The sequence below is a fragment of the Periplaneta americana genome, chromosome 15 (assembly GCF_040183065.1).
Source record: "Periplaneta americana isolate PAMFEO1 chromosome 15, P.americana_PAMFEO1_priV1, whole genome shotgun sequence".
NCBI lineage: Eukaryota > Metazoa > Arthropoda > Insecta > Blattodea > Blattidae > Periplaneta > Periplaneta americana.
Genome location: NC_091131.1, coordinates 85,934,776 through 85,954,284, shown reverse-complemented (window position 1 = coordinate 85,954,284; position 19,509 = coordinate 85,934,776). Strand labels below are relative to the sequence as shown.

The 19,509-nt window shown below is 36.1% G+C and overlaps 1 protein-coding gene across 6 annotated transcripts in view; it reads left to right on the top strand.

Moving 5' to 3' along the window:
• Positions 1-19,509, top strand: part of Rab26 (RAS oncogene family member Rab26) — a 344,828-nt gene that overhangs the window by 124,352 nt on the left and 200,967 nt on the right. The gene's annotated exons all lie outside the window — the stretch shown is intronic.

Genomic DNA, 19,509 nt, shown 5'->3' with positions numbered 1-19,509 from the left:
AAAAGTGATCAAAATCTCGATATTGGTCATTCAGTATTAATAAAAATGCTATGAAAAATATAATATTTATGTTTTTAGCGGAAATAATGTGCTCATAAGAATACGATAGGCCTATATTTCTTCTGTGCTTGTTTGGTTGTATTGTTTTTTGGTTATAGGCCTATTGTTTTTTAGATTAGAAAAAACTGATTCATTATTACTACTCGTAGTAATGTGGAAAACATACCATAATTTTGTTATCGGTAACATTATTTTCAAAAGTTACTCGTAGATAAAATTCTGAATGGAAAATATAAGAAAGCCACCGGCTTAGTTCAGTCGTTTAAGGCACTTGCCTGCCGATCAGGAGTTACACTGGGACGCACGTTAGATTTCCGCTTGGGCTGACTACCTGGTTGGGTTTTTTCCGAGGTTTTCCCTAACCGTAAGGCAAATGTCAGGTAATTTATGGCGAATTCTTGCCCTCATCTCGCTATCACCAATTTCATCGACACGAAATTACTTCAAAGTTGATACAGAATCATTAAATAACCAAGTAAAAAATGTAAGAATTGAAATGGACCTGTTTATCAACAGTAATCTTACTAGAGGTTTTGATTTATATAGAGAAAACCAAAACTCGAGTGGAAATTAATTTACTATTACACGATTACAACAAAGTATAGAAAGATTACAAGAAATAAAGTAGGCCTACTCTAATACAATAAAATATTAATTGAATTACTAACATTCTATTTCACTAATGTTAGCTTCACCAAAAAGTGTGAACGGAGCCGCCATTTTCAGTTGACTGTCTTTACTGTAAAAAAAAATGACGATCGCAAAGCACGTTTTATAGTACAGTAAATAATTTGCAATTTGAAATATTGGCAAACAAAGAAACAAATGCTAGGGTAGTGATAAAAACAAACAAATGCTATGAAAGTGATAAAATTAAATAAATGCTAGGGAAATGATAAAATTGTGCGTTAAGCAGCCATGATTGGTTGAAAGACGTCCTTTCGTACCCTTTTACTGGTCAAAAGTAGTATGACGTAGTAAAAGTGTAATAGTCAATTATAAATTTCGAAAAAAATAAAATCGCAAATAAAATTATTTTTAAAGAACTAATTCTGGAAGGCTGCAATAATAATCGCTAATATGTTTTCGCGGGATATCAGCCGAGTTAAGATATCCCTGACTCGGCTGATATCCCGCGAAAACATATTAGCGAACCAACGCCGAGAAAGCCTCAAATCATACATGCAATAATAATAATAATAATAATAATAATAATAATAATAATAATAATAATAATAATAATGATAATGATAATGATAATGATAATAATAATAATAATAATGATAACGGAGATAGTGTTAGTCCAAATAAACGATAGAACTACTCTGTAGATCAGAATAGATAAATATGTTTCCTGACCCGATAATGTAAAAAGGAGATGAAATTCAACGAATGATAGTAACAATGAAAACCTGATTCAATTAAAATTAAATAATAGCGCGCTTATTAAAATGTGTAGTGCTCTCGCGATGATGTAAAAAGCATGAGACGTGATCTGTTGTTCACTATTTGGTGATTGCGCAATCAAGAGCTTCGTGTTCATTCCCCTTGAGACTACAGATTACATTGCCAGTCACAGTTCGCTTTGCAGTATTGTCATTACACGCTTAGATATAAAACTGCAGGGAATAACATAGAATTGATTTGACGAAAACCAGTAATGAGTGATCTCTTGCGTTAGACTGGAGAAATAAAATTGATGCAGTCAGAATTTTATTGAAACATTACTAATCGGAGGGATCGACTCTCGAGTCCCGACTCATTCACTTGTGGTAAGTACATATTTCAGTTCATTGTACGATAGCCTAGCCTACGTGAAAACTCTGTGAATTGCTTGGTGATACATTCATTTCTGTAATCTCCTCATAGAGACTGATTTATGGGAACTACGCAGTGCAATGTTTCCGTTGTCATGCAAACCGGTGATAGAGATGGCGCTGAAGTACTGTATATTATGAAAACTGTAGAATATTGACATGGGAAGCGTCAGTGCCCTGGAGTATTTTGCTCCAGTACATTTGTGTATGAAAACTCGTCGAAATTTGTACTTAGATGTGTGGCAGAGAAAAGAAATGCCATGACGTGCAGTACAGGTGTACCGTTACGTTTCCTCTGAGCACTTCGATTTTCTCTAATACTCTCATTTTATCTTTGCTTCGTTGAATAATCTGTCTATAAGGGATATTAGAGAGCATTTCAAGGTACGGTAACTAAAATGACTTTGTTATAGTCGCTCTCCCTCTCTCATTCCCCCTTTGCATTTTCTTCTCTTTTCCATTGCTGTCCTTCTTCTTCTTCTTCTTCTTCTTCTTCTTCACTTTTTTGTCTTATTCTTCATGCTTATGTCCTTGTCTTTTTTCTTTCTTGCGTCTTCTCTCCCCATTCCTTTCCTACTCCGTCTTTTTTCCTTTTCTCCTCCTATCTTCGTTTTAATTGTAATTTTATTTTTCAATTCTTTCTCATCGTATTTTCTTAAATTTGTTATTTTTCTGTCTTCACATTTCACCGTCTCTCTTTTCATTTTCCTCTCTTTATACTTCCTTGTCGGTCTTTCTATTTTCCTTGTTTCTTTCCATTTCCCTCTCTTTTTCCATTTCCCTCTCTCTTTCCATTTCCCTCTCTTTATATTTTCCTGCATTTCTTTTAATTTTCCTCGTCTCCTTTTCATTTTCCTAGTCTTCCTTCTTATTTTCCTAGTACCTCTTCTCATATTCTTGCGCCTTCTCTGATTTTCCTTGCATCCCCACTGATTTTCCTTGCATAGCCTACGATTTTCCTTGCATTTCCTCTGATTTTCTTTGTATTTCTTCTGATTTTCTTTGTATTTCTTCTGATTTTCTTTGTATTTCTTCTGATTTTCTTTGTATTTCTTCTGATTTTCTTTGTATTTCTTCTGATTTTCTTTGTATTTCTTCTGATTTTCTTTGCATTTCTTCTGACCTTCCTTGCATCCATTCTGATTTTCCCTGTATTGCTTATGATTTTCCTTATATCTCTCCTGATTTTCCATGTATCTCTTCTGATTTTCCATTTATCTCTTCTCATTCTCTTCGTCTCTTCTCATTATCCTTGTATCTCTTTATTTTCCTTTCCTCTCCTCTCCACTCTTATCATTTTCCTTGTTTAACTTTCGATTTCTCTGTTGCTCTTCTCATTTTTCAGCTTATTTTCGTTGTCTTTTTTATCTTCCAATTTCCTTGTCTTAATTCTCACTCTCCTGGTCATCTAATTTCCCTGTTTTATCCTCATTTTTCTGGTCCTAATTTCAAAATTTTTTTACTCTCATCCTCCTAGTCTTTTAACATAGGTTATTGCCTTTCTGATTCTCCTTTTCCTCATTTCTGTGTATTCCTTTAATTTCCTCCTTATTTTTCTCCATCTTCTCGTCTCATTATTCTACTCATTTTTAGTTGGTTATTTAACGACGCTGTATCAACTACTAGGTTATTTAGCGTCAATAGTGTTGATGATAGCGAGATGGTATTTGACGAGATGAAATCGAGAAATCGCCATAGATTACCTGATATTCACCTTACAGTTGGGAAAACCTTGGGGGGGGGGGAACCCAACCAGGTAATCAGCTCAATCGGGAAACGAACTTGAGTCCGAGCGCAACTCCGGATCGGCAGGCAAGCACCTTAGCCGACTAAGCTACGCTGGTGGCTTCTACTTAGTTTCCTTATTATATTTCATTAACCTCAGACTCCTGCTACCATTTTTCTTTTCGTTGTCTTTTTCATTCCATTCTCCTTTTCCTTCTCCTATTTGCATTTTTTCTCATCTTTTGTATTTGTCATCATCTCCTTTTCCCGTTCCTTTTTTTTTAAGATTAGATTAAATTAGGCCTAAATCTTCTACGACTCTATTTAACCCTTAAATTGACAATGTATCCTATAGGATACAACAGGTTAATAGGCTGTATGCTATAATTTTAATAGAACAATAGAAAAAAAAACCGTAGGAAAATTAAAATTCCACAATACTATAATATTGTACAACATATAAAAATATGGACATTGCGATAGTTGTTTTCTTTACGGTCCGACAAGGTTTAATAAACTAGTGTGAGAAATGAAGTTTTGCCAAGTTATAAGGGTTAGGAATTAATTTACGTACCATTTCATTAACCTTGCTAACTCCGCTCATTGCCACATCTAATAGGGCTATATATTGTTTTCATTTTACAGTACTATTGATTCTTGAACAATCAGTGTGTTTAGGGAAACATTAATATTGAATAGTCCAACACAGGAATTGTTGTTACAATTAATCCTGGAAATCGGGACAGACATAAGCTAATAATTGTGCATATCCAAACATATGCAACAGTTTCAAGTGCTTTTAACTTGGTACTTTCCGCTTGCTCTTGCGGAAGTAGCTGTGGTAGACATTCTAGCCCAAGTAATTGAGGTTACTCGCGTACTGGATATACTCTCGTAACATTTTGATTTAATTTGCTTAGCAAGTTTCGGATCAAACTTCACTGCAAAGCCCTCGGTATGGAGTATTTTATAATCATATGAAAGTTCATTAATGAGTTTAAAACGTATTTCAGAGATTAAACTTTTACGTAACGTTGTCAATTGGAAGACTTGCCCGAACAGGTCATAAATCCTGCAATTATGCATATGAGAAATTACTTGGGCATGTATGTTACATTTTTGTTCTTATAATGATACGGTATTTGATATATTTGTGATGTTTAAATGTCTAGTTATATCGCTTAAAATTCTTGTGCTAATTTGTAAGATGCGTTATTCAATGCTCAAGAATTCTTATGCCTTTGTTGTGAGGTAAGTGACAGATTTATTATTTGCTAGAAATTGTAAGATGTGGAAAAGTAGAATTAAGAAATATATCTGGCTTAGTATCTCAGATTCGCTGTAACGAAGATTTTGGTGCAGTTAACTTTAAATACTAACATTTATTTTATTACCTGTTCATACTTTCTAGGTACCTATATTCTAATTGTAATTACTTAAGAAGTCTTACATTACATTTTTCTTCTATGTTAGCTGTTTATTCTGGCTTTCGAAGTACAGAAAATATATTTATTCGATAATCATCAGGCCTATTTCATTGAAACTCCATGCGTTTCTATTACAGTCATTTATCTCGTTTTTACAGTTATTCTTGTTGAATAATCTGAAGGATCTAATTTGTATAGAAATGATCTGCCCAATGCTTTCCATCGGACTCGTTCGTGCGCGTGTGCAAGTTATTGGCTTCGTTACGAGTTGTAAATTTTTTGTTATTCGTTTTCAATCTATCAGTTGCACCGGGTCATCATTTTGTTTTTACTAACATTTATAATATTAACCTGGTTAACCTTTGGATTAACGGTTGAGAACCGGAAACACTATGTTACCCCCTTCCACGATTGGAGTTTGATATTACCAGTGTAAAATACAAAAAAATCACTTTACTAGGTATAGGAGGGAAGAAAAGTAGTGCATCCATTTACGTAAACTAAGAACTGTTAGGTTTTTCAGTTTGATAATTTTCGTTAGGTTTTTATTTAATTAAAATACAATACAGTATTAATAAGTATTTTTACTCACTAATTGAACTATCCAGCGGACGTATTCATTAGGCAGTGTATACTATACTCTCTACAACACTTTAGCATACATTATGGAGAGTGTATTTAAATTGAAAAATAGTCAAAATCTGGAGATTTAAACAAATTGTTGAAAATGGTGGCCGTTCATATCTATACGGGCTTCAGTTTTGTTGTGTACATATTATCGAAAACGTTTTCAAGCATATCTGCTGAAATAAATTGAATGTATTGTTTCCTGACTCCAATTCTTTAATTCTTCTATTGTTGTAGGATGTTTAACAAACACAACTGTTTTACAGTAACCGCAGACGAAATAATGCAAAGCACTCAAATCAGTCGACTTAGGGAGGGGTATAATCCTGTGCCTCTTGAAATAATTATATACCTACTCTATATCAGAGTACCGATACCTTACTTACGTACTGTAAATTCAATCTTCACTTCTGCCCGATTCGCACAGATAAACTTACTCAGAATTCTGTCTACTGTCTGTCCAAGTAGTTATGTCGCAGGTAGTAGAAAGGGGGAAGTCACGTGACAGTTACTTAACGAGGCCCTTTTATTTAAATTATTTTAAACAGTTTTATAATATTACGTAGACGTCCAATTCCTAACAACAAATGTTTCGGAAAGGAGCTAAGACAGCCCAGCCACTCGTCTTCACAGAGGGACCAGCAGAAACGGGAGGAGAAAACCGGGATGCGATGTAACCAAACGGACACGGAGTAGGCCTACCTGTGCGAAAACGTGATTCAATAATGAATGCTCTTTCTTTACTGGAAAATGCGTCCATATTTCTGGAACGTACTTCACTCACTCACTCACTCACTCAGTACTGTTTACTATGACCGTAAGACGACTTAGATTGCATATGCGGCTTTGGTTCTGTGTGGAGGACGGATGGAAGTTTACTAGTAGAAGGAGTGGGAGTGAAGTACATTAAACAACTCGGGTACAATAAAAATTGAAGTAAAAATAAAATGATATCCCTGTACCAACTTGTTATGTACTTAGTGTCGGCGTCTGTTCATTCCCTCTGCAACGATGGAGAATGGATTTTGCTGTATAACAATTTTGGGGAGTCTAAATTGATTTTAAATTTCATAGCTTAGTATTAAATATTAATTATAAAGTGTAAACAACAAAGTTTGTAATTATTTTTTAATTTTTTAAATGGTTGTCAAAACAGGTTGTATGTATGAAAACCAGTAACCTACAACAGTCATAATTAGTCCTATTAAAATTAAAGGACGAAGTAGATCCTATTTAATATATTATTCTATGCAGTCACGGATGTCACAGTTGTAGATGATTTCGATAGAGAAAAATGTTCTTTGTCTCTACTGAAAAATGTTGTTCTGCGCACTTACAACCTTTGTTGTTTACACTCTTCAATTATTATTATCTTTTAAATATATTGCATGTAAATTATAGGCAAATTTACCAAGTGATGTTCCCAAAACTTGGGCCCTTCCATCTTAAATTCCTGGCAACGCCACTGTCAAAAACTGTAGGTATATCTCGTAACCTTAACAACGTTGTACTGTATACTTGAAGTCGACGCAAATAATGCTCTTCATTGTATGAGTGAAATCATAATTACATCTATTGTAACTCCAGTAAATCTAATAGAATAAAAGTAGAAATGAACGTGGGATCGTGTCCCAGTATCTTGAACTGCAGTAAGTTTGAATCAGTTGACTTTGTTGAGAAGCATCTACCTGATATAGGCTGGTCGTACTCATAACAATACAAGGCAAATTTACTTAGGGGTTTGTACTTAGTGGGAATCTTTAAAGGGCGTGTACACTTACTACCGCAGCCCTGCCACTGAAGCACTTTGACAGCATCTATTTTAGTAGTTCACCGCAGAAGGCCACTCTGATTTCAAATGGCTTCGGGGGCCGTCCTTTGACCTACTTTTCATTATCAACTGACTGCCTACGTATCAACCGTAAATGATGTAGTGGTTACAAGCAAGGGGGAACTGAACGCACAAAGCTGCCGAGGACACGGCTTTTAAAACTAGACGCTGAATCGCTGTGTAGTTATAAATATGTATGAATATTGCTACATTCAGAAACGGTCTGTTAACTGTACTTGCACGGTTTACAGCATGAAGGAGCAGTTCTGAAATTGTTCTTTTTGCTGTAATTATTACTAAATATATTGTCATACTTGGTGATTGTCGGTGGGATTGGTTAATTGATTTATTGCAGTAGTTGTGATTGTGGTGGTGATTGAAGGCGGTGGCTCATTGATTGATGTTTTTATTAACGGTGAAGTTTGATTGGTTGATTGATTGATGCGATATGATTTAAAAGTTGGTTTGTGATGACGTTTATTGATGACGCCGATGGTTGATAACGACGACGATGTATGATTGGTGGTGAGGACGATGATTGATAAGGAGATGATAATGGCCATTTATCAATTCCAAGGACGTCGGCAGTGAAAATAGAGTATAACGGCTAATGCTACGTCCTCATTATAACAGTTTGTAAATAAATCTCTTTCGTCAACAGTGTTCGCTAAGAATGTTAAATTTAAGATTTTCTACCATTACTTCTTAGCGTTATTCATTCACGTAGCTACTACATTTTCTGTCTACAGTATCTACAAATATTACAGAAGTTTACAAGACGGATCTAAGAACTAAAGTAATAATATACAATGCGGCATTTATTACTCTTTGAAAAGAAAGGCAAAAGTAATTTCTGCGAAAATTTGTGTCAAGGGAAGATTCTACTCATCCGAACAGAATCAGCTATACATGTTTTGATTTATAATTGAGCCACTACTTAATTGATCGAATAGACTTTAGTTTTTTTTTCTTCTGGATATATTCCAATGTTTAATAAACGAGTACAATAATTAGTGCATGTAAAATTGTGGAGGAGGAAAACGAAAATACAAGTTATTTCATTTACAAAGTGAAGTGATATAAACGAAGTAGTATTTGTTATGATACGTGCACAGTTGGGAAGGCTGTGGAAAATATATATATATATATATAATTGCGAAAATACAAGTTATTTCATTTACAAAGTGAAGTGATATAAACGAAGTAGTATTTGTTATGATACGTGCACAGTTGGGAAGGCTGTGGAAAAAAAAAAAAAATATATATATATATAATTGCAAAAATTAATAGGCTAAAATATTTCATACTTAAAGAAATTTTGTGCGTGAACAATATCCGAACATTCATATAGACGCTATTTTTTAAAATAAAGAGTTGTTTAGTAAACTGTCCGAAGACAGGTTTGAACCTCATAAATAATACCAATAGGGCATCACTCACAAGGCAACTAGGCCAGGAGATAATGGGGTAGGTTGGCCAGTCCCTTTCTTCCTCCAATGCATACATCGCCGATTAACTACATATTCCACTAATCAGACTTCAGATGCATACTGTACAAACAATATTGTTCTTCCTCTGACATATCGTCAAGTGGGATGTACTGCCTGATCAGCCAGAACCTCAATCAGAGGTAAATAAAGAGTGAAAAATATAAATTAACATTGTTTGTTAAACAATTGTAAACAAATTTAACTTTAGCCGCAAATTTAATATTGCGTGAGTAGTGATCTTGGAATGCTTAACTCTCCCCATTTGGTGTTAGGCTATAGGTACATCATGTAGAAAAAGCTTAAACAGAGACCTTCGTTGAGATGTCCCAAAGCCTTCCCCTACCATTCTCTGAAAATTGGATACTCTCCTGCAGACCACTGCACAGAATTCATGATTGGCGACTCTACAGATGAGTTGTTAATCACCATAAACTAACAAAATCAAATACTTCTGCTGATAGAAATAAGATTTTTGACAATGGTGAAAGGAAGCGGAGGAAGAACCAGATGCCTATCTGAATTTAGAGCATTTCCAGTGGAAGTTATTTTTCAAAAATGGTACGGATGTAGGCACAATGGCTGAAGCTGAAGTTACCCGCCGTCTGTAGTTAGATTTTGTTTTATTCTTCTGTCTTTATTTTTACATTCTCTAAGAAAATTGTTGTTAAAATTTGTGTTTCCGTTAAGGAGTTACAGAATTAAATGTTTCGACAATTATTATGCACGTGAGTTGCAATATAAAAGGTATTCCTCGTCAGATCCATGAAGGCGCAAGAAGGGTATGGTGTTAGAGCTCCATGTTTTCATGACCTCGGCATTAGAATGAGGTAATGTGGTCGGAGCCACTCTGCGACCGCCTTAAACCCCCGGAAAAGATCTGGTAGGCCTACATAATTTGATAGGAAGATGAGTGGAAGTTTTGTAATGAGAAAAATTCCACCAGCATCCGAGTTTGAAATCGAAACCTTCCAGTCCGTAATCAATTGAACTAACCGGTCGCCCAATTATGTATGTACTGTTTATTAAAATAAAAATATAAGCTGAACGTAAACTTGAAATTAATGTAGGATGTTGAGAGTTCAAAATATTATGTAAATAAGGCTGTCTAAAAGAAGGCTACAAGTGGAGAATATGAACTAATCGAAAACTAAAATAAATAAAGGATGATTACCGTGTGAGATTTGTAAAAAAAAAAAAAAAAATCCCCAAGGGCACATATGATGCACATGCACAAATAAATTAAGCTCAAGACTCTGTAGAATGAATGGAAGAGAAGGCGTGTGGGACCAAGGAAAAGGGATGGCTTCAATAATTAGATGAAGGTTCGAATCTATTGTAATAATGAGAGATTACAATAAATTGAAAATTAAAAAGTCCGGGGCTCACTCGCGGTTAAGAAGTAACGCTGCAAAGCGGAATGTCGCTGGTTCTGTTCCCGATGGGATAATGGATTTTCTCCTTTGAACTAAATCATTCCGGTCGCACTATGGCCCTGGGGTTTACTCTGTCTCTGAAAGAAATTAGTACCAGGGCTATTTCCTTGGGGGTAAAAGCGGCTGGTACGTAGCACTGACATCTCTACTGCCATTAATCCATATTGTAAATTTGAGAACCTTAACCTTAACTTCCCGCCACCCTCTGGACCTATTTGGGCTGTAATAGGTTGACTTTACCTACAGCAATGAAGAAAGTCCATCCTTCCACCCTTGCCTGTAGAATCGAGAAAGAGGTCTTTAACTAAACAATCTTTTTGTTATTGTTATTATTGTTATTATTATTATTATTATTATTATTATTATTATTATTATTATTATTATTATTATTATTATTATTATTATTATAGCAGATTTTTTATAGTCTCATAATTGTCGACATGGAAATAAATAATTACGCAGCCAGTTCAAAACAAATTGCTATTATTATGTTTCCCTCTATTTCATGGTTCGATTAACATGTTATTGCTGAAATAAAAATTTTCGAAATTAATTTGCATATTTTCCGGATAAATTAACACGCAAATATTATATTCGTACAAAACCACTGGAATCGCTCATGAGGAAAGACTGTTTATTAAAAATGATTTGTTTTGTGTGAGAGCTAATCTGAACACGTCTGAAAATCTCCATCATCGAAAGGGGTTTGAACCCGAGAACCTGGGATCCAGTGCCTAGCATGGTAAATACTAGAAGACATCTTGCCTATCCTATTTTCATAGTTTCTAATTAAATGATAAGTTTATTTGTTAGTTCAACCCAGTCTTATTTTCGCAGGAAATGAAGACTGGGGATAGGTGGATGTAGACGAAACGCCCACTGAGAAACAATATTTTCAATTGTTGATTTTAAAATTACCAATGTGGGAACACTATCTCTAGACAAAACACCACTGAGACACAGCTTTTTATTGTCTTAAAAATGACCAATGTGGTAACACTATCTCTTTCTTCAACCAATCACAAGGCTTTTCCACACACCTTTCTCTATTTACTAATCTCCACATGGACACGAACTACAATGATGTCCTTTGTTCTGTGAAGGAGTAGAAGTAGCGTTGACTGACAGGGTTTGTGACAGTTTCACTGACTTTGGTATGTTAGTTCAACCCATTCATTTCACAGGAGTAAGCTATGGGGGATCAGTGAATGTAGACGAACGCCCACTGAGAGACAGTTTTTTATTGCCGAGTTAGAAAAGACCAATAGGCTATAATAACACTATCCCTTTCTTCAACCAATCACGCGAAGGATAGAAGCAGGGTTATGTCATTTTTTTAATGACCTTGGTACGTTAGTTCAACCCATTCTTGATTTGGCAGGAAATAAATACAAAGCGTTGGTGGTCGGTGGATACAGACAACTCCCACTGAGAGACAGTTTTTTTTTTATTGTAAACTTAAAAATGACCAATATAGTTACTGTATCTATCCCTTTCTACAACCAATCACGTGCTTTATTCACACACCTTACACTATTTCTACCAATTTCCACATGAACACAACCTACAGTGACGTTATCTTTCATGCGAAGGAGTAGAAGCAGAGTTGACTAATAGGATTTGTGTTTTAACCTGTGACACATCCAATCAGAAACTATAAATTTAGCTTTGAGTCTTATCTTTCTCCATTCTAGCAAATTTAACCTTACATCAGCTAAGGTACTTTCGACGTATTTGTTGTGATATCAAAATATGCTAATTTAAATGCCTCTTTTCATTTACAGAAACTGTTCAGAGATAAGATGATGTGTTCGCAATTAGTAAAAATGTAGCCGACTTACTTGATATTGTAATTAAAGAACTAGAAGAGCACATTGCTCGAACTCTTGTTAAGAATGGACGCTTCAAGGGAAATTCTGAAAGGAAAAAGACATTCTTGAAGAAATTCAACTTCTTGATGTACGGGGTTGTTACAACGTAACCAGCATGGTTTAAATTAATATAATTTCTAAACAAATTGAACGATGAAGATGAACTAAGCTGTTACGCACTGTGAAGAACTGGATTTAGTTATTCCTTGCTTTCATTGTTAAAATGAGAGAATTACACTTTAACAAATAAACAAGTTTGTTAATTATTTGGTTTGTTTATTGGACACATTTTTTAAGTTTGAGAAAATGGTTTTAGGCTAAATCTTTAAACAAGAATTTATTTGGTGCAGAGTTATTATGAATGTGGTAGGATCTTCGCTGCTGGATTCTTAAGATTTCTTACAAAAATATATCTGAAAAAGAGCCTTTTACCATGCTTTCTTGTCGTGCATTAATTAAGAAGTTCAGTTCATGATAAAATGAATCTGAAAGACCAAGAATTAATGACATTCAGGTTGCGAAGGTTGTTCATGAAAGCTAGATTAGGTTAGGGTGGCTAGGAGCGATCCTTTACACGTCGGTCATACTGAGACCTATTGTGCACCACGAATTTATGGGGACAATGAGGATGAGGTGTACCAGCCCATTGGCTGCATGTGACCTCTCACTCGCTCACCCAATGGGAGCCCCCTACTCCCCCCCGCCCTAAGTTCATACCGTCAAGGTGTCCAAGCAGTACAGGATCCATTAGAACGACCCTGAATATGTCTATGGAATGAGATGAAGATGAATGATATAAATCTAAATTATTTTTCTACACGGGAGGGGAAGGAACATGGACCGTGGCAATGAAAATTCCAACCCGGTATTTGCCTAAGTAACTGTGGAAAACCACGGAAAAATCAGTCAGGTTGATCGGTCTGAGAATCGAACCACGGATCTCCCGAATGCGAGTCCCATGTAGAACGCATGAGCCACCTTGCTCGGTTCATGAAAGCTAAAAACCTAGCTAGGGCAAACATTTTAACAGCAATGATAATATGTTAAGCAAACGTTTGAAAATGCCATATAGCATTGTTTAGAAAATTTTACGCTAACTTCTAACAAAATTGTTCTCATAAAATGCAAATTATATTTGAGTTGAAAAAAGCTCATTATGAAAGGAGGTAGAAAATTTTCATTTCGTGTATTATCTCAGATGGATATTGAACTGGAATGGTTATTTCGAATACTGTGGGCAGATGGAGGCCCACTTTACTCTGTATTTGAGTCAAGACTCAATTGTCGAATATGGACAACAGACAGTCCACGTATAGAGACTAAATCTCATTCATAGCACATCCCATTGCTGCTTAGTTCATCTTGATTGCTCAGTTTGTTTGGCAGTTATATTAATAACAACTAGTCCTATATTAGTTATTGTATTAACCCTTTGTATTTAAACTGTAGCTTATTTTCGAATGCACGGTGTAAAAATTCGAAAATCTGATGTCATAAAGAAATTACTTTGACAGAAAGTCATAAACACCACATTTGCATTCAGAGTCAAATGGCCATAAAAGATTTTTCCTCTTGAACTGCTTGCTTTGGTATATTGTTGGTTATATAACAAGTAAAGTAATATAGCCTACTTTATAGGCTAAAATCACACTATAAATTACTAGTATGTGTATTAATAACACCTTTAAGCAGCCATTATTGCAAATACTATTAGAAGCGATTAATGTTAATTGGTATAAATTACTCGTAACAAAACACATCTACTAATTTTTCGTGGCTACGTACTCCCATGTGTATCTTGGCCTCTTTGCATTTTTCTGCTAGGCGTCTCGATTTTGCGCTTGTCTTTTCAAATTCTTACATTCCAACTTTCGTACATCTTCAACTCCATCCAACCATCCAGTTTTCGGTCTGTCTCATCATCTTTGTCTTCCAGAGCTTCCATTCAGCAGAAAGTTTATAGTGCTTATCCGTGCCACGTGTCCAGTCGTGCTGATTTTACTGTTCTTCTTACTAGTGGATATTATAAATGGAGAAGGATAAACTATCACTTATATTCGTATTATTGTTGGTAGGATCAACGAGTGGATAAAAGTCTAAAACATACACCTGTCGCTACACCAACGATCAACTAAAAAAATTGAAATATACGGACTCTGCTGTACGCTTCACTGAAACACATTTTAATTAATCGAAGGTCGTGCCAGAGAATCAGTCCCATTCCGAGGCTTATTTGAAGGTTTCGTAACGAGCTGTTTTTTTTTTTTACTGTGATGGGTTGTTAGCTCTTCGCCCAACCCCCAAGCTGGAGGACCACCCCTCATCGGCTGTCCGCGACTGCTTATTCAATACGAGTATATTCACAGCTACCCTCCATATCTGGAGGCTGTCTCCTCGATCCGCAACCTGAGGACGCGCCATGCCATGGTGATGGCTTGAATGAGGTTAAAAGGAAAAATTGTTCCAGGACCGGAAGCCTGGAAACCTAGATCAGCAAAACAATACGCATGTATGTTAAACATGAAACCACAATTTAAAGTCATATAGTAGGCTATGCACTCTATATTGAGCCATTGGCGGTTGTCAAACCCACTTGAGGTATGTGGACATAAAAGGGAAGAATTGGAACGAGATTGTGTATGTTCCTGGATAGCTCAGTGGTAGAGCATTGGCGCGCTTAGCCAAAGGTCCCGGGTTCGATACTCGGTCCCGGAACGATTTTTCCCTTAAACATTATTCAATTGTCTATTGTTCGCGTTCGTTTTCTGGTTCTGTGGTTACATTGTTAAATTTAACATTAAAATTAATAAAACAACGTATTTTCTATCACTAGAAATTAGCGATATAAAGTAATTTATTTCACTATTTTCAATTTCTTTAGTAAAGACATTCACACACTGTAAATTGTAACGTAAATTAATAACTATTTATGTATCGATAGGCTAAGTTATGCAAAATAAGGCTTTAGCGGACGAATTCACTTTGGACGAGGCGTAATATTTTTGTAATAAAATTATTTATCTGTCTGTACATCTAAATAAAACTTCACTAGCTAAAAGCATGAAAGTGTGGGAGGGGAGAGTAGGAGAGGCTACGAGCCTACGAGCCTGAAGGGGCAAGTTCGAGCGAGCTGCACACATCCACTTCTTCAACGCAGATTTCGATTCTCGTCACACTCGACAAACGTGAACCGATCATAGGGCTTGAAATGCACGACACTAATCTATACAGTACTATGCTTACGAGTTTCATTCTTGAAATCTGTTAGGTAGGCTAGTTCAACGAAGTGCTTGTTCCCTGGCCGTTAATAATCAAAATTAAAGATAATTGAATTCTGTGAATGTTTCGGCAGAATCGATCACACTGCAGAACAGGAATTTATAGATCTCGTCATTTGCATTGTAATAAAGACATATTTTTCTAGATGCATAAATATATAAAGAGTCCACTGCAAGAATGATGGATGTCATTTGGAATACATTTTTCAGGAGAAGCAATTGAAAGTTTGAAATGCTTAGCGCTCAAAGCTTAAATGTGATTTTCCAATCATTACTGGACAATGACTATCAGTGTTAATGCCATATAACTCTCTATGTACATTCTATATGTCTTAAGCTATGCATTGACAGTCTTGGTTCATTTTCGACAAGAAAGTGACATCCATCATTCTTGCAGTGGACTCTTCATATTTGTTCTCCATTTTATTTAATGGACCATCGTCGCAATCGCAGACTGAACGCGAAGGCAAAGAGCTAACATTAAAGAAGAGCATAAGATGCATTAGCAACCTGGAAGGTTTCACTCTTGGGAGGTTCAAGTTGCGGTCTCTCTCGCTATGTCGAGGCTAGGAATATTGTTACCATAACCTGCCGGCAGGAAACAGATGGGATATCCGTAATGGCGCTGTGGGGTGCAAAGCAGTTCTTTGATGTAGGGCGTAGGCGTGGTGGTTTAGGTATTGAATCACGACATAATATGGAATTTCCTTACTGAGTGTTCAGAAGAACTTGTGTTACCAAATGCGTATGACAGATCTGTCACAGTAGTAATGGAAATTGTGTTTTCAACTTCAAAGATTTTATGTAGGAAGCTGCGCTTCTATTTTCAACGTTGGAGGGGCGGGGGGGGGGGGAATTTAAAACCTGAATGTCTAACATAACGTAAAAACATCTTAGACACAATTACCACAAACTTTGCGGCAATGATTTCAAATTACAAAATGTGAATTATGTATTCTGACAAATTAAGTAGGGCAGGATAGTTAAATGAACAAAATAATTGAAGACTGTTTTCTTATGTCAGATCTGTGGGATAAGATACAGAGTCAGTTTTAATCTTTGAACAAAAGTAACTAACACTGAATGTGCTGAAAGAGTACTTGACAAAGGCGAAAGGCTACTCTCACTACTTATCTGAATACTTGATAATTTAAATGGATATCACAAATCTTTTGAACATAAAATTCACTGTTCACGTACCTAATTACAAGTGACATATCCTCTCTAACGTAAGCTATGTGACGTTGCGAACCTATTGGTTATTGGTCCATGTCCCTTAACCTTACTGTGATGAGTTCCTAAAAATGTAGATGTAATTTGCAATACTATTTTCTTCTGATGAAGGAACTCTTAACGAGCTCAAGTCGAGATCTCCTTTATACAGCGCACACAGATCTGCACAGCTCTTGGATTCTGGCTCTAAAATAATGTGCGACTCGCGACAGGAACAGTTTGACTGTGAGATAATAACTGCTCGTACGCGGACTTGGTTAATAAAAATCTAAACTAATCAAACCTAACCTTCGTATACTCGTATGTAAGATGTTAACCGGAGCACGAAGGGAACTTCTTGATTTGATGTGGAATGTGCACGCGAAAATAAATCCAGGCAAGAATCACGCTGGCACTACATGGGAGCTCCGCGCATGCGACACAGCCAAACTATTCCTGTCGCGAGTCCCTCCTCTAAATATGTTTCTTTCGAGTAACTCTTTTACTTCAACACATTCACTCTTTTACTTCAGCTCCTTCACTCTTACTTCAACTACTTCATTCTTGCTTCAAGTCCTTCACGCTTTTTTCAACGCTTTCACCTTTTTACTTCAATACTTTCACTTGTGTCCTTCAACGCTTTTGATTTTTATTTAAACACTTATTTTTATCCTTTAACGGGCGCTTTTACTTTTTTGCTTTAATGCTTTTATTATTTGATTGAATGCTTTACTTTTTGCTTTAACGCTTTTTAGTTTTCTTGCTTTAATGTTCCTACTTTCCTTGCTTTAACGGTTTTTACATTTCTTGCTTTAACGTTTTTTTAATTTTTTTAACGCTTTTTACTTTTTTAACGCTTTTTATTTTTCTTGCTTTAGCTCTTTTACTTTTCATGCTTTAATGCCTTTTATATTTCTTGCTTTAATGCTTTTTAGTTCTCTTGCTCAGCGCTTATTACTTTTCGTTTTTTAACGCTTTCACTTTTCCTGTTTTAACTCTCTACTTTTCTCGCTTTAACGCTATTTACTTTTCTTACTTTAACAAGCTTACTTTTCGTGCTTTAACGCTTTTACTTTTCTTGCTTCAGCTCTTTTACTTTTTACTTCAACGCTTTTCCTTTTCTCGCTTTCGCGCTTTTACTTTTCTCGCTTTCGCGCTTTTACTTTTTTCGCTTTCACGCTTTTACTTTTTTCGCTTTCACGCTTTTACTTTTTTCGCTTTCGCGCTTTTACTTTTCTCGCTTTCGCGCTTTTACTTTTCTCGCTTTCGCGCTTTTACTTTTCTCGCTTTCGCGCTTTTACTTTTCTCGCTTTCGCGCTTTTACTTTTCTCGCTTTCGCGCTTTTACTTTTTTCGCTTTCACGCTTTTACTTTTTTCGCTTTCACGCTTTTACTTTTCTCGCTTTCACGCTTTTACTTTTTTCGCTTTCACGCTTTTACCTTTTTCGCTTTCACGCTTTTACTTTTCTCGCTTTAAAGCTCTTACTTTTCTTGCTCTCACGTTTTTACTTTTCTTGTTTTAATGTTTTTACTTTAACTCTTTTAACTATTCTGCTTCAGAATTTCACTCAACAACTTTAGTTTTTATTTCAAAGACTCGCCTTTAGCCGAACGGCTACAGCTTCGGCCTGCCAGGCCGGTAACCCGGGTTCGAACCCCGGTGTGTCCAACTGGTGTTTTTGGTGGACAAATACGGTGTTTGGTGATAAGTTTTCGCTCGGTACTCCCGTTCCCTTTATCGGTATTTCATCATTACTCTGTTAAATACGATGATACGTAGTTCGTCTCCTATGGTGCCGCCCCAAAGCCAACTCCTTCATGGCGGCTGAGATAACTACAAGCTTCGGCGCTTCGCCCACTAGATGGGAACATTTAGGTGAATGACGGAAGTCAAGTCTCTACCATTAGTTAAAAAAGGTCTTAATTCATTGCCTGTGATCCTTTTATTGTAATAATTTTGTTTACTTATTTTAAAGAATGTTAATACTATTTTATTCAACAGTTTAGTCTATTTTAATGTCTTCACTATTTCACACCAACGCTTTACATTCTTAAGATTTTTACTTCAACGCGTGCTATTTACTCTTTATTCCTACTTCAATGTTAATATTTTACATCTTCAAGTCAGCATTTCTCTGACATTTTCACTTTTCCTGGTTTTACTTTGACTTTCGTGAATGGGTACATCAGTATAAAGAAGAAAGAGAGGTTGGTACTAGAGCTGTTCGTAGTGTTTACTCTGTGGATAAACTTCACACAATTTTCGGCCATGTTATTGAAGCGGCATCCAGCTCTGGAGCAGTGCGGCACACGGTTCAATGGCGATGACAGGAGATTCTGTTAACCGCTCAATTCGGAACTTGTTGAAGTTTCGGTAAATAGTTCGGCTAAACTTACAGGAACTCTGAACAGTTCACAATAGTCTCCTTGACCAGTCCAGCTAATCGTTTGCAGCACACAGAATATCACGTCCACTGCTTTGAGGTGGGATTACAATTACAAACTGCAAGTGAACGTTAATTGCACCACGTCTGAACTGACGTTATGAAAGGCGGCGTCAAATTGGATTAACATTAATATGGATTAGAGAAATTAGTCTCAATCCGGAGACCGATTCATTAGGACAGAGAGAATCAGATATAAAGGAGTCGGTGAAAAAGAAGTGAAGGGCTAGAAAAACGGAAGAAGAAAATTCGCTGCATTGAATATGACGAGGCCTCAGCCCTCTTGGTAGCTTAC